We start from the raw sequence: 15,734 nt of genomic DNA, 5'->3' as shown, positions 1-15,734 counted from the left end.
AGGGAGAGCCTTCAGTGTCAAGTTTAGCATTCAAAGTAAGCACAGGTTCCAAGAAGCTATGATTCTGTATTCACACAGAGTGGTTGGAATGGAATTCTGCATCAATAAAGTGACTCGGTGCCTGTCCGGGCATTCATTAGCTAATTAAACTAGGGAACGAAGATTGCTGATTCTTTCTCTTCACATAATTCCTATGAACCTCTCTTTCACTTAATTACGTGGGTTGCACTCTCATTCCTGTCAGTAGCCCATCTCTCATGTGCTGGAGAGAAAAGGTCTGCCAGAGGTGAAGCAAAGCTTCTTTAGGGAATTAGTTAATGAGAATTCTGCAGCAACCTCCAGGGTGAAATTTCCCCATCCTTACTGGAGGGGATGATTTAGTGCTTAAGCAGCTAAAGAACCCCAAAGCAGGTCTTTTGTCCACTTATCAATATCTCTATCACACTTTAGGCAACTTCTGAAACTGATACAAATCTAGTGGTTATTGTATATTTCTGACTTAAATTTGGGCCGAGGCATAAAACAAGAAAAGATCTAAACTAAAAAAAATGCATGACAAGCAGATCTTTGCAGGACATTTGGTCCTGTCCAAAATGTCTATAAGATACTTTGTTATTGTTGTTTTTATTGTTTGCTCATTAAGTCATATCTGACTCTTTTGCATCCCCATGGACTGTAGCCCCCCCAGGCTTCTCTGGCCTTGGGATAATCCTGGCAAGAGTACTGGAGTGAGTTGCCATTTCCTTCTCCAGGGAATCTTCCCAACCCAGGGATCAAACCTGCGTCTCCTGCATTGGCAGGTGGATTCCTTACCACTGAGCCACCACGGAAACTCCATAAGACATTTGGTCCATGCCAAAATGTTTTTATATTTGCATGACCATTTGGTCCTGTCCAAAACCATTTGGTGTGGACCAAATATGCCATTGGACATTTTAGATAAGAAATGTCTATTAACCCAAACAGATTATCTGCAAATTGTAAATGTACTAGAGTTAAATCATCATTACGCCTAATCTATAGATGATGAAATCAGTGAACAGGTTGACTATGTCTCTGGAGTGAATTTGTGCTCTTTAAGTTTTTATGTTAATGTAGTCCTTCTTTATTTTATAGGGTAAGTGAGGGAAAAGATAAACAATATGTACATAACTTGTTTTTGTTGAATTTATGTACACTGGAGTTTTGAGGTTAATATTTGATGTTAATATTATATATACACTGCATTAAAGGTGTCTTGATTTGCTTTCAGCCGAAGTACAACTTTGGACAAGGATTCAATAACAGTTTATTTGGGAGGAAATACCAGAAGAGATTGATGGGGAGAGGAGAAATGAGCCTAGGAAAGGAAGAAAGCTGATAGAGTATGTTATCAAGTAGATTACTATTGTGGACACCTGGAGCATAATCTATGAGGGAACTTGGGCTGTCAGTGAAGAACATGCTTCAGAGTTGTCCCAATCAAGATCAAGGAAGCCAACACAATTATTTCTTGAATCCCTTTCATTGGATTAAGGCTGTCTCAGGAACTCTACTAGACATAATTTGAAAGCCATCAGTTAAGTCTCTTTTCTACAATAGATCCTTCACCAAGTTGGCCCTAAACAAGTATGTCTCATCTTATTCTATGTCTCAGTTCAGTTCACTTCAGTCACTCAGTTGTGTCTGACTCTTTGTAACCCCATGGACTGTGACATGCCAGGCCTCCCTGTCCATCACCAACTCCCGGAGTTTGCTCAAACTTATGTCCGTTGAGTCGGTGATGCCATCCAATGATCTCATCCTCTGTCGTCCCCTTCTCCTCCTGCCTTCAATCTTTCCGAGAATCAGGGTCTTTCCAAATGAGTCAGTTCTTTGCATCAGGTGGCCAAAGTATTGGAGTTTCAGCCTCAGCATCAGTCCTTCCAACGAACATTCAGGAATGATTTCCTTTAGGATGGACTGGTTGGATCTCCTTGCAGTCCAAGGGACTCTCAAGAGTCTTCTCCAACACCACAGTTCAAAAACATCAATTCTTCGGCACTCAGCTTTCTTTATAGTCCAACTCTCACATCCATCCATGCCACTGGAGAAACCATAGCCTTGACCAGGCAGACCTTTGTTGGCAAAGTAATGTCTCTGGCTACACAGAAAACTGTAACTCCAGGTGGCTTGGGTGCAGGTCTATATCATATGTATAATGTTCCACAGACAATGGACAGTTGCTCATTGTACCATCAGCTTGAAATACTGGGAAGAAGAGTGGATGAGGAAGAAGATAAAGAAATCAGGATTCACCGGGCATCATGACATTCATGAATAGTGCATCACAAATTGAACTTAGGCATTCTGAACCTTAGTGATAGGTTCTTACTATTATGTAGCACAGCTTATTAAATGATTTTGTCAGGGGAGTGTAATCTGCTCGGTTCTGTCTCGTCTCAATAAAAATTTGAAGCGACGGATGTTAAAGCCCTTGGCGCATCACAGCTCTTGGACAGTCTGTGTTACAGTTCTCGGACAGAGCAGTTTTATTTAGAAAATAAAGGAGAATACATCCTTGAGGTGTGAGGGCGTGCTGACCCAAAAGGCACGAAGAAAAGAGAGAGAGAGAAAGAGAGACAGCACGTGTACGTGGGGGAGAGAGACCCCCAGCCCTTTGGCTCCTCTTTTTATGTTTTTTCCTCCTCCTGGGCCTGCCCTATGTAAATTGGGCTAACCAGGAGTGCTGTTTCTTCTACCGGAGGTCCTCACTCTGGCCTTCGGACCTTCCTTTGTTCTATTTTTGCAGGCTTTTCCCTTCCTTTTCCTTTACTCACCGTCATTCTGGATTCCTTTTCCCTATTCTACCTGCCTAACATTTTTATCCTTTATATCACTTGGCTCACTGATGGTTACATCAGTTCAGTTCAGTTCAGTTGCTCAGTCGTGTCCGACTGACTTTTTGCGACCCCATGAATTGCAGCACGCCAGGCCTCCCTGTCCATCACCAACTCCCGGAGTTTACTCAAACTCATGCCCATCGACTCGGTGATGCCATCCAGCCATCTCATCCTCTGTCGTCCCCTTCTCCTCCTGCCCCCAATCCCTCCCAGCATCAGGGTCTTTTCCAATGAGTCAACTCTTCGCATGAGGTGGCCAAAGTATTGGAGTTTCAGCTTCAGCATCAGTCCCTCCAATGAACACCCAGAACTGATCTCCTTTAGGATGGACTGGATGGATCTCCTTGCAGTCCAAGGGACTCTCAAGAGTCTTCTCGAACACCACATGGTTGGGGTTAAATAGGTATTTGTGAATTAACTGTGAGATTTTTTTTTTTTTTTATAAAGAGAATATGTTCCTAGGCACGACTGTCCAATTCTTAAGTTCTCCATTCCCAGAGAAAATATTTCTTCCACGGGGTACTGATGAAGATATGTATGGAGGTGAATCTCAGCAGTCAACAAAATTGATTATTTCTACATCTTCACTTCCCAAGGGCTCTTTTCCTCTCAACTCACACATCTTAGAAAAGCTCTCAGTAGTGGCAATAAATCTGAGTTCATCCTGTTATAGAACTTAATGGACTTAAGAATAGCTGAGCTGAAAAGTCATACCCAGGCAGGAGTTACAAATTATACAAGTGAGGATAAAAGCTTCATAAATACTGACTCCACCTAATGGTTTATGTCAGAGGAAGAAATCTCATTATGATAATGGCATCTTCTTCCAAAAGCACTGCTCTTTGCACTGAAGTTCGCTGGATGCACTAATATCATCAAGAATTTACTTAATAAAACTGAATTGTTCAACATCTAATTTCATCCATTACTTAATGTATTGATAGCATAGAAAATTTCTCACAGTGAAATCATGAAAAATAATGTGATGAGAAATAAGAGGAAATTTGTGGGTGGCAAGGTAGCATTGTGAATGAACTAAAACTGAGCGAAATGGATTATGTGAAGCCAAGCAAATTTGAATGACTATGTTCCATTCAAATCTTTAGGTCACCAGTTAAAATGAGACAAATTCTTTTGCTGGTTTGACTAAGTCTTACATAAATTCTTACATTTGTTTAGCCACCCAGAAAGACTTCCTGGAATTCAACAAAAGGGGTGGAGATGACTCAGTCAAGGAGAGGAAAGTGACATATTGTGGTAACGAGTAAGTCACTACTATAAATGGAAGAAAAAGAATAATAAACTAGAATACACACACAGACACACAAAATAGACTTAGTGAGAAAAAAAAGAGTAACCATTTTAAGTTAAGGGCTTCCCTGACAATTCAGACAATAAAGAATCTGCCTGGAATGCAGGAGACCCAGGTTTGATCTCTGGGTCCAGAAGATCCCCTGGAGAAGGGAATGGCTATCCACTCCAGTTTTCTTGCCTTGAGAATTCCATGGACAGAGGAGGCTGGTGGATGACAGTCTATGGGGTTGCAAAGAGTCAGACATGATTGGGTGACTAACACACATACATATTCTAAGTTAAACAAAACAGTGATGTTTTCATAGCTTAAATTGATGAATTTTTTATGAGGCTATACTGATCTATTGTGTTCATTACTATGTTGGGTATGAAAATAAATGACAAGAATTTAGCATTATTTTAAAGATGATTTTACATGACAATATAGCTTATAAGAAAGTGTTTAGTAAAATTTTGCACAGACTATTTAAGGAGAAAGAATCTAAGATATACTTACTCTCAGCATCTTACATGGGGAAGACTGGAGTCCAGATCTTCAAAGTCCCAATATTACACGTAGAACAAATTGTATTCATTGTTTTTCTAAGGTAAGCGACAAAAGAATATTGAACCTGACTGGATAAAAATGAGCATATTTCTTTAAGTACATTTTATAATGAATAATGCTTTCTTAAATTAATTTCCTTAGTAAATAGAGATCATCTAAATGAAGATAATGAATGGTGAAATTCATTAATTCACTTTGACCAACATTTATAACCACAAACTATGTGACATGAACCATGCTAATTTTTTTACATCTCATATTTTCTTGCTTCATTCTCACCACAGGCTGGAAGATACATGTTACAGTGAAAAATAAGGAATAGCTATCCTTGTCCTCAAGCAACTCAGATTTAGACAGTGATCCAGACACTGACTTAAGTAGCAACCAATATTGTGCAACAAGTGCAGTAACACATCGAATTATATTATACTATAAATATATGGAAAAGAAACCATTTATTCTTCCCTAAGGAGATTTTATAACTGTTAATTGAAAAATACAATCTTGGATTTCTGTTTTTTAAAAATGGATTTCCAAGGTAGGTTAAACGAAGGTTAAGAATCTTCTCAATGAGGGAACTGTAGGAACAAAAGAATGATCTCTTGAAAGTATTTTCCTAACTCCACTGCAGAGTGAGGCAAATTTTAAGAAACCAGATCTCAGAGCCAAAAAAGCTGAAATCAGGGTTAGAGAAGGGCAAATAGGACTCCTGAGATTAGTTCCTAACAGGAATAAAGTCAGGAAAATGGCCAAACATATATGAATTACTCTATGAGTCAGACACTTACAAGGGACAAAATCTTAAAGTTAATCTGCAGTCCAAATCCCAAAGTCACACACAAGGAGAAAGAGAAAAACACTTATAGGGAAGCTCTTTATTTGAAGAGATTCTCATTAAAAACTGCTTTTTGCTCCTGAGCTTCTCTAAGAGAAGCCTTGATTCAGGCTGTAAGTGAACTGCAGGAAGCCTGCCAGGTTCCTTTTCTGATATCATTTGGTTTCCAACCCTGTTCTTCCCTACAGATAATAACATTCTTTCTCAAGGATAGCAAGCATAATTATAGTTTATTGCTTGGTCTATAGACACATTAAGATATTCATATATATATTATTAATTAGTTTGCCTATTAATTCAAAGTCATGCTCAATGCCAGCTATTTCCTAACTTAGGAGAACAACAAAAAATGAAACATAATATATGCCAGCCTTTGTTTTCTCTTGTCCTCTTTTCCTCTGGGCTCTGAGATTCTGAATTTGGAAATCTCAGCCCTGCCTAGTTTTAGGCATCCTCCCACTTTTCTTGAAATAGCCCTATTCTATGTCTAGAATAGTTGAGAGCCTTCTTGCCTCTAGCAGGTGGAGTTTAAATTAGTCATACTAATGGAAGACACCCAAGCACAAACAGGACTACAAATGGACCTTAATCATTAGATATTCTGTGGAAGACTGTTATGGACTAGGATCTCTTCTGGATGCTGAGGATATAGTTATAAGCAAGACAAACATAAACCTTATAGGCATAGTGAATCTTATAGTGCAATGGAGACAGTCAAGCACAAAAATGTACATGAGTAATTTATTTCAAGTTCAGATACATGCCATTCATAAAAGTATGGCACAGTGGGAGACTATGATGGGAGGACTCATCCGGTATGGAAAAATCAGAGATTTTGCTAAGGAAATGATGATTTTAACTGAGGAATGTGTGTGTGGGGGTGGGGGGGGGCAGAGAGGAGAGTGTGACTTCTTGCTGGTGCTAAGACCCTGTGGCAGAAAAAATGACATTTTTGAAGAACTGAAAGAAGGTTGTTGTGGCTGAACTGTGGTAAGAGAAAGGTGGGTCTGGACAAGATGGAAGATGTAGCTAGAAGTGGAGAGTGTAGGACCTCATCGACCATATTATGCCTTTTGATCTTTATCCTAAGTGTAATGGAAAGAAGTTGAAGGGTTTTAAGTAGGAGTATTACAGACTGGTATTTTCAGTTTCGAAAGATTACTCTAAAAGCTTTCTGGAAAATGGATTGAAAGGGACAAAAGTGGATGTGAAGAGACTTGGTAAAAAGTGTACTTCAGTAACCTAAGTGTGAATGATAGCTTGTTAGTCTAGGGAGGTGGTATTAAAGATAGAAATGGAAAGATCTGAAAAATACTTATGAGGTTTAGACAGAACTTTGTTGTTGGTTGGAAAAGATGGAAAGGAAGGGTTTTCCTGAATGAGTAACTTGGTAAGGGCCCTACAACTTACTCAGGTTGTAAACATTAGAAGAGAAACAAAGCACTAGAGTGAAAAATGAAAGGTTCTCTTTTGTAAATGGTTAAAAAAATTGTAAGAAAACCAGGTATGGTAACCAAAGAACAGTGAGGTGAGAGATACATTTTTGAGTCCCTGGTATGTAGATAATTAAAGTTATACATTTCCTAGAAGAGATTGAAGCCTGATAAGAAAAAAGAATCTAGAATCAAACCCTCAGGAGGTTCATCTTTTAAAGGTCAGAGAAGGAGGAAATGGTAAAAGAAAGTGAAGAAGAATGACTAGCAAAGTAGGAGAACACCAGGGAGTTTTTCAGTAAGAAGAGTGTGGTCAACCAAGGAGATTCTGAAAAGATATCCACGAAAAGGAAAACCTAAGTGGTAACAAGGTCATTGGGAAGGACCATTTCAATAGAGTTGGGAAGAGGAAGCTGAAAGCAAGATTGAAATAGGCTAAAGTAAATATATGAGAAAGAACTGGCAGCAGGAAATTATTTCAGGAAGTTTGGCCTTGGTGGAATGGAGAAACTTGGAATATAGTTGAAAGACTATGTGAGTAGTCTAATAAAGTTTATTTCCTGTTTGTTTTAAGATGGGAGAGAAAAAAGCCTGGAGTAAGTGATAGTGGCACATGGAATTCCTGATCCATGATAGAAGGATAGACTGTCTTCACAGCTACCATCTCCATGGAAACTGAAGGAAGATGGTGAATTTTGAGACATTTTTTATAACCCAGGTCCCCTGTTGGCCAAGGAGACCCAAACTTAAAATGAGGCCCAAACTTCTTGAGAGACTTTTCCTCTCATCTCAATTCTAAGAGTCTAACTTCCTGCTGTTTACAACATCTTTGCACTTAGAGACAGAGAAAGCAATGGCACCCCACCCCAGTACTCTTGGCCTGGAAAATCCCATGGATGGAGGAGCCTGGTAGGCTGCAGTCCATGGGGTCACAAAGAGTCGGACATGACTGAGCGACTTCCCTTTCACTTTTCACTTTCATGCATTGGAGAAGGAAATGGCAACCCACTCCAGTGTTCTTGCCTGGAGAATCCCAGGGATGGGGGAGCCTGGTGGGTTGGTGTCTATGGGGTGGCACAGAGTCGGACAGGACTGAAGCGACTTAGCAGCAGCAGCACTTAGAGAAACTTTTTTCTGTCACAAACACTGCTAATTTAATTTTACATCCTCTGGTAAATCCTGGATTTTGAACCCAAATTTTCTTTTTCTGTTCCCATAGGCTGTATTTCATATGATTTATTGCTCTGTGGTTTCACCTTGGTTACAGTTCTGAATGATGTTCTGTCTTGCATCAAGTAGTATAGGTGTGGGAGCATATATTTTAAGATCCCAATCTGGGCCAGAGTCTAAGCCCCTACTTAACTTCTACTCAAATATTTACCATGCTGTCAAACATGATAAAAAATGCTACTTGAAAATAAGCTAAACTCCCACGTTATATAATGCAGGTACCTAGAAATTCCTGCTTGGAGAAGGAAATGGCAGCCCACTCTAGTATTCTTGCCTGGAGAACCCTGTGGACAGAGGAGCCTGGTGGGCTGCTTTCCATAGGGTCACACAGAGTCGGACACAGCTGAAGCGACTTAGCATGCTTGCTTGCATTGGAGAAGGAAATGGCAACCCACTCCAGTGTTCTTGCCTGGAGAATCCCAGGGACAGAGGAACCTGGTGGGCTGCCGTCTATGGGGTTGCACAGAGTCAGACACGACTGAAGCGACTTAGCAGCAGCAGCAGCAATTCCTGCAGTAAAGCCTTTTCTGGATTCAGTTCTTATTGCTGTTTAGTATATGCTATATATGTTATTATTACTATTACTCTGCATTGGATTCTGCCAGAGAGGTCTCCATATCTTATGGCTCTTCTTGATAAAAAGTGACAAGTATCTCAGTGTTTTGTTTTTAGATTTAAAACATGTATAATCAAATTATTTATTCCAGAAATAGAAAGGCATATAAAAGAATACTATGAAAAAAATTTATGCCAACAATTAGATAATCTAGATGAAATGGATGAATTCCTAGATATACACAGACTGCTAAAACTAAATCAAGAAGTAGAATAGCCCTATGAGAAATAAGATTGAGCTAGTATTTCAGAAAAAATTTCCACCAAGAAAAGTACAGGAACAGATGGTTCTGCTGTCAAATTCTACCAAATATTTAAAGAAGAGTAAACACTAATCCTTTAGAAACTCTTTTAAAAATTAAAAGATAAGCGAACACTTCCCAGTTAATTCTATGATGCCGTTGTTCTCTTATACCAAAGCTGGAAAATGACACAGCAAGGAAAGGAAAACTACAGGATAATATCCCTTAAATGTAGGTGTAAAAAAACCCATAAAATACTAGAAAACTGAGTTTAGTAACATAGTAAAAAAAATCATATACCACGGCCAAATGGAATTTACCCCAGGAATACAAATGTCATTTAGTTCAGTTTAGTTCAGTTCAGTCGCTCAGTCATGTCTGACTCTTTGTGACCCCATGAACTGCACCACGCCAGGCTTCCCTGTCCATCACCAACTCCCGGAGTCCACCCAAACCCATGTCCACTGAGTCAGTGATGCCATCCAATCATCTCATCCTCTGTCGTCCCCTCTCCTCCTGCCCTCAGTCTTTCCCAGCATCAGGGTCTTTTCCAATGAGTCAATTCTTTGCATCAGGTGGCCAAAGTATTGGAGCTTCAGCTTCAACATCAGTCCTTCAAATGAACACCCAGGACTGATCTCCTTTAGGATTGACTGGTTGGATCTCCTTGCAGTCCAAGGGACTCTCAAGAGTCTTCTCCAACACCACAGTTCAAAAGCATCAATTCTTCGGTCCTCAGTTTTCTTTACAGTCCAACTCTCACATCCATACATGAATACTGGAAAAACCATAGCCTTGACTAGACGGACATTTGTTGACAAAGTAATGTCTCTGCTTTTTAATATGCTGTCTAGGTTGGTCATAACTTTCCTTCCAAGGAGTAAGCGTCTTTTAATTTCATGGCTGCAGTCACCATCTGCAGTGATTTTGGAGCCCAGAAAAATAAAGTCAGCCACTGTTTCCACTGTTTCCCCGTCTATTTGCCATGAAGTGATGGGACCGGATGCCATGATCTTAGTTTTCTGAATGTTGAGCTTTAAGCCAACTTTTTCACTCTCTTCTTTCACCTTCATCAAGAGGCTCTTTAGTTCTTCTTCTGCCATAAGGATGGTGTCATCTGCATATCTGAGGTTATTGATATTTTTCCCGGCAATCTTGATTCCAACTTGTGCTTCCTCCAGCCCAGTGTTTCTCATGATGTACTCTGCATGTAAGTTAAAGAAGCAGGGTGGCAATATACAGCCTTGGCGTACTCCTTTCCCTATTTGGAACCAGTCTGTTGTTCCATGTCCAGTTCTAACTGTTGCTTCCTGACCTGCATACAGATTTCTCAAGAGGCAGGTCAGATGGTTGGGTATTCCCATCTCTTTAAGGATTTTCCACAGTTAAATGTCATTTAACACACAAAAATCAATGTAATACAACATATCAGTAGAATAAAGAATAAAACCACATGACCACAATAGATGAGAAAAACCACAGTGGATGAGAGAAAAATTTGACAAAATCCAACACTCTTTTATAGTAGCAACACTCAACAAACTAGGAGTTGAAGGGAATTTCTTCAGCCTGGTGAAGGGCATCTACAAAAAGTCCAGAACTAATACCAAACTTAAAGGTGAAAGACTGAAAGCTTTTCCACCTAATATCAGAACAAGGCAAATCTATTCTCACCACTTCTATTCAACATTGTACTAAAGATTATAGCCAGAAAATTGGTGGGGAAAGTAAATAAAGTCACCTAGATTGGAAAGGATAGAGTACAACCATAGTTGTGGATAATATGACCTTCTAATTAGAAACTCTGCAGAAATCTACAAAGCAAACAAGCAAATAAAAATGTCAGGGCTAATAAGTGAGGTCAGCAAGTTTGCAAGAAATAAGACCATCAATTATATTTTATACACTGGCAATGAACAGTGCAAATATTGAGTTAAAAAAATAATTCCATTTATTATATCAACAAAAAGCTATGTAGCAGTAAATTCAGCAAAATTACTGTAATACTTGTTCACTGAAAACTACAAGACAGCTTTGGAAGTAATAAAATACATAAATAGTTAGATATCCTGGATTTATGGATTGAAAGACTTGGCGGTGATATTTCCCAAATTGATCCTACAAATTCAAGACCATTCCTGTCAAAATCCCAGTTGCTTTTTTTTTTTTCACAGATATTGACAAGCTAATCCAAAAATTTATATAGAAGTACAAGTGATACAGAATAAATGAAAATGTTGGAAGTCTCACACTCCCTGATTTCACAGCTTACTACAAAGCTACATTAATCAAGACAATATGGTATTAACAAAAAGACAATTGAATAATGAAATAATATTGAGAATCTGGAAATAAAGCCACATATCTATAGTCAACTGAGGGTAAAAGAGGAGAGTGAAAAAGCTGGCTTAAAACTCAACATTCAAGAAACTAAGATCATGGCATCCAGTCCCATCACTTCATGGCAAATAGACAAGGAAAAGTGGAAGCAGTGACAGATTTTATATTCTTGGGCTCCAAAATCACTATGAATGGTGACTGCCACCGTGAAATTAAAAGACACTTGCTCCTTGGTAGAAAAGCTGTGACAAACATAGACAGCATATTAAAAAGCAGAGACACCACTTTGCCAACAAAGGGTCATATAGTCAAAACAATGGTTTTTCCAGTAGTCATGTATGGATGTGAGAGTTGGACCATACAGAAGGCTGGGTCCTGAAGAATTGATGCTTTTGAACTGTGGTGTTGGAGAAGACTCTTGAGAGTCCCTTGGATGGCAAGGAGATCAAACCAGTCCATCCTAGAGGAAATCAGTCCTGAACATTCACTTGGAAGGACTGATGTTGAAGCTGAAGCTCCAATACTTTGACCGCCTGATGTGAAGAGCCAACTCTTTGAAAAAGACCCTGATGCTGTGAAAGATTGAAGGCAAAAGGAGAAGAAGGCAGCAGAGAATGAGATGTTTAGATAATATCACCAACTCAATGGACATGAGTTCGAGTAAACTTTGGGAGATAGTGAAAGACAAGGAAGCTTGGCATGCTGCAGTCCATGAGGTCACAAAGAGTGAGACACAGCTTGGTGATCTGAACAACAGTAACGTAGTCAATTGATACAGACACGGTGCTGAGATCATTCAATGGGGAAATTTCCACAAATGCTGCTGAGACAACTAAACGTCCACTTGTAAAAGAATAAGCTGGACCCCTTCCTCACATCATATGCAAAACTTAATACAAAATGGGTCAAATGCCTACATTTTAGAGCCAGAACTACAAAACTCAAAAAAAAAAAAAAAAAGGCCCCATGACTTTGTATTAGGCAATGGTTTCTTAGATACAATACTCAAAACACAAAATGACAGGAAAAAAAAAAAAGATAAGTTGGACTTTATCCAAATAAAAACTTTTGTGCTTCAAAGGACACTATCAACAAAGTGAAAAGACAGTTGACAGAATATAAACTAAGATCATGGCATCTGGTCCCATCATTTCATGGCAAATAGATGGAGAAACAGTGGAAGCAGTGTCAGACTATTTTTTGGGGCTCCAAAATCACTGCAGATGGTGACTGCAGCCATGAAATTAAAAGACGCTTACTCCTTGGATGGATAGTTATGACCAACCTAGACAACATATTAAAAAGTAGAGACAATACAAAGACGCTTACTCCTTGGATGGATAGTTATGACCAACCTAGACAACATATTAAAAAGTAGAGACAATACTTTGCCAAAAAAGGTCCATCTAGTCAAGTCTATGGTTTTTCCAGTAGTCATGTATGGATGTGAGATTTGGACTATAAAGAAAGCTGAGTGCCGAAAAATTGATGCTTTTGAACTGTGGTGTTGGAGAAGACTCTCGAGAGTCCCTTGGACTGTAAGGAGATCCAACCAGTCCATCCTAAAGGAGATCAGTCCTGGGTGTTCATTGGAAGGACTGATGTTGAAGCTGAAGCTCCAATACTTTGGCCACCTGATGCGAAGAACTGACTCATTGGAAAAGACCCTGATGCTGGGAGGGATTGGGGGCAGGAGGAGAAGGGGATGACAGAGGATGAGATGGCTGGATGGCATCACCAACTCAATGGACATGAGTTTGAGTAAACTCCAGGAGTTGGTGATGGACAGGGAGGCCTGGTGTGCTGTGATTCATGGGGTTACAAAGAGTCAGACATGACTGAGCGACTGAACTGAACTGAAAGTAAGTTTGCAAATCATACATCTGATAAGGCACTAGTATCTGGAATTTGAAGAAGCCTCCCAACTTAATAATAAAAAGAGAAAAAACTCAATTTAAAAAAATTTTCAAGGTATTTGGACAGATATTTCTATTTAATCTTGACAAATAAAGGCCATTCGGAATTCTTAAAAAAATCTATGTACTGACGTCAGAATTCCAGAGTCTCTGCTTTTGCCTTCTTTCTCCTGCCTGCTGCTTTTATTCACTAATTTAACTGATGTGTCAGGAATTTTACCAAGAACTAACAGGGTCAGAAAGAGGTCAGAATGAAATAGTTCAATTTTTCTACTTACTGGAAAAAAAGTCCAAGAGTTTAATAGAGTCAAAAAGTGATTATTCAAGTGTGTTAGAGTCACCATATGGACCCTGACTGTTTGCTCTTTTCCTGTTGCTCATGAGAAACAGATAAAATATATGTGAATCTTAAAGCTATCTATAAATTATAACTTGAAAATGTCTTCACTGAAAAAAATGTTATTTATCTGCTGTAATTGAAATACAGATTAAGTGACTAAAAAAACTTGTCTTCAAAATGTGAAGTGAAAGTGTTGTAAGTTTCTTAAAATTGCATGTGTGCATGCTCAGTCACTTCAGTTGTGTCCGACTCTTTGTGACCCCATGGACTGTAACCCCCAGGGTCCTCTATCCATGAGATTCTTCAGGCAATAATACTGGAGTGAGTTGCCATTTCCTCCTCTAGGGAATCTTCCCAACCCAAGCATCGAACCCTTATCTCCTGTGTCTCCTACATTGCAGGTGGATTCTTTAACCACTAGGTTACCTGGGAAGCCTCTCTTAAAGATCAGGTCTCTGTTATTGGAACAATCTGTTTTTCCCTATTTATGGACAAGAGACAACTTGGGTTAAGAATGTGACTTTGCAGTTGGATAGATCTAGGTTTCACTTTTAGTTCCACAACTTTCTCCCTTTGCCAATAAAGGTGAAATGTTACAACAATTATATAATTATTGAGGGATTGAGGTGGGAATTAAATAAGATACAGTAATGTAAAGTGCTTAGAACAGGAGCTGACATGGGATGACTGCTCACTGAATGGCAACAATAACGTCAGTATATAATATTACTGTGTCTACTAATGGCAGGCCTCCCTGGTGACCCAGCAGTAACGAATCTGCCTGCAATGCAGGAGACCCGTGTTCAATCCCTAGGTCAAGAAGATCCCCTGGGGGAGGACATGGCAACCCATTGGGTACTCTTGCCTAGAGAATCACGTGGACAGAGGAGCCTGGCAGGCTGCAGACCATAGGGTCGCACAGAGTCAGACAACTGAAGCGACTAATGGTTCCAGGAACAAACATGCTAATTTCATTTATCTAACACAGTCAATAGTGAAAACTTGTTTTTCTTTGAACAATTAATTTGGCTATACACTCATGTGAAGAATTCAGTAAAATAATTTGATTGTTAGGGAGAGAGGATTGAATGATTTAATGAAAGGTCTTTGTAAGTTTTTTTCCCAAAGAGAATGGGTGGTCGTGAATAAGGAACTTATTTGTCATTAAATTGCCAACATCAACTAAAACATAACAGAAGAAAAGGTTCAGAAAGTTGTATCAGATATCCTGAAAAAGCCTTTGTGGAAAGAAACATAACATAATGTTGTTTAAAAAGAAGTCATCAGTGCTCGCTTCGGCAGCACATATACCAAAAAATTGGAACGATACAGAGAAGATTAGCATGGCCCCTGCGCAAGGATGACACGCAAATTCGTGAAAAAAAAAAAAGTCATCAGTACCTAACCTTATCTGAGAAGACAAGTCAATTATTTAGCCTCTTATTAGAAGGCAAACCCTGTGAGAATAGGGTTCCTTGTTTTGTATAACAGAATTAAAGAAAAAAATTCAGAATAACCTTATTTACATTTAAAAACATTTTTTTTTTAAATTAGGGAACCATGAGCTGAACTTGTCTCTAATACAGTTTTAGAGCATATACATCTTAAGTCTCTTGTGAGAAAAAGTGAATGCCAAGACCAGAGGTCACTACTGCATCTTCAGTCGTAAAATTGCAACTATAGATATACCAAAAGACTTTTACTTAAAAAGAAAAGTACAATTAAAGCAAGTATTAAAGAGAGTAATTGATGGGACATCTGCCAACTTTGAATTAATTAGATTCAGCCTTAATTTTTTAAAGTGTTGGCTGCAGCAAAATGATAGAGTAAGACATTAATGTTCCCATTATGATTCACTTCAAATTTGAACTCTTCCCAGCTCAAATCTGTTTGGTTGGTTAAAAATGAAGTGATGGTTGCAAATAACAACAGTAGCCGGAAAACTATACCCAGTTCTAAATTAGCCAGATGAAAGGCATTGTTCCCATTTCATTGTTATGAAAATCTAACTGGCAGGTTCTCTAGTCTTAGTTTTAGCTTTATGAGGTGCATGTGTCTGAC

The 15,734-nt window shown here is 39.0% G+C and overlaps 1 non-coding gene across 1 annotated transcript; it reads left to right on the top strand.

Annotated features, from left to right (window-relative positions):
* The first annotated feature begins 14,959 nt into the window (after window positions 1–14,959).
* LOC122676211 lies at window positions 14,960–15,068 on the top strand. Its single transcript, XR_006335495.1, has one exon. It is a non-coding gene; the product is annotated as a U6 spliceosomal RNA (small nuclear RNA).
* The last annotated feature ends 666 nt before the right edge of the window (window positions 15,069–15,734 follow it).

The sequence above is a fragment of the Cervus elaphus genome, chromosome 19 (assembly GCF_910594005.1).
Source record: "Cervus elaphus chromosome 19, mCerEla1.1, whole genome shotgun sequence".
Classification (NCBI taxonomy): Eukaryota; Metazoa; Chordata; class Mammalia; order Artiodactyla; family Cervidae; genus Cervus; species Cervus elaphus.
Note: the sequence above shows the minus strand (reverse complement) of the source record. Positions and strands in the feature narration are given on the sequence as shown.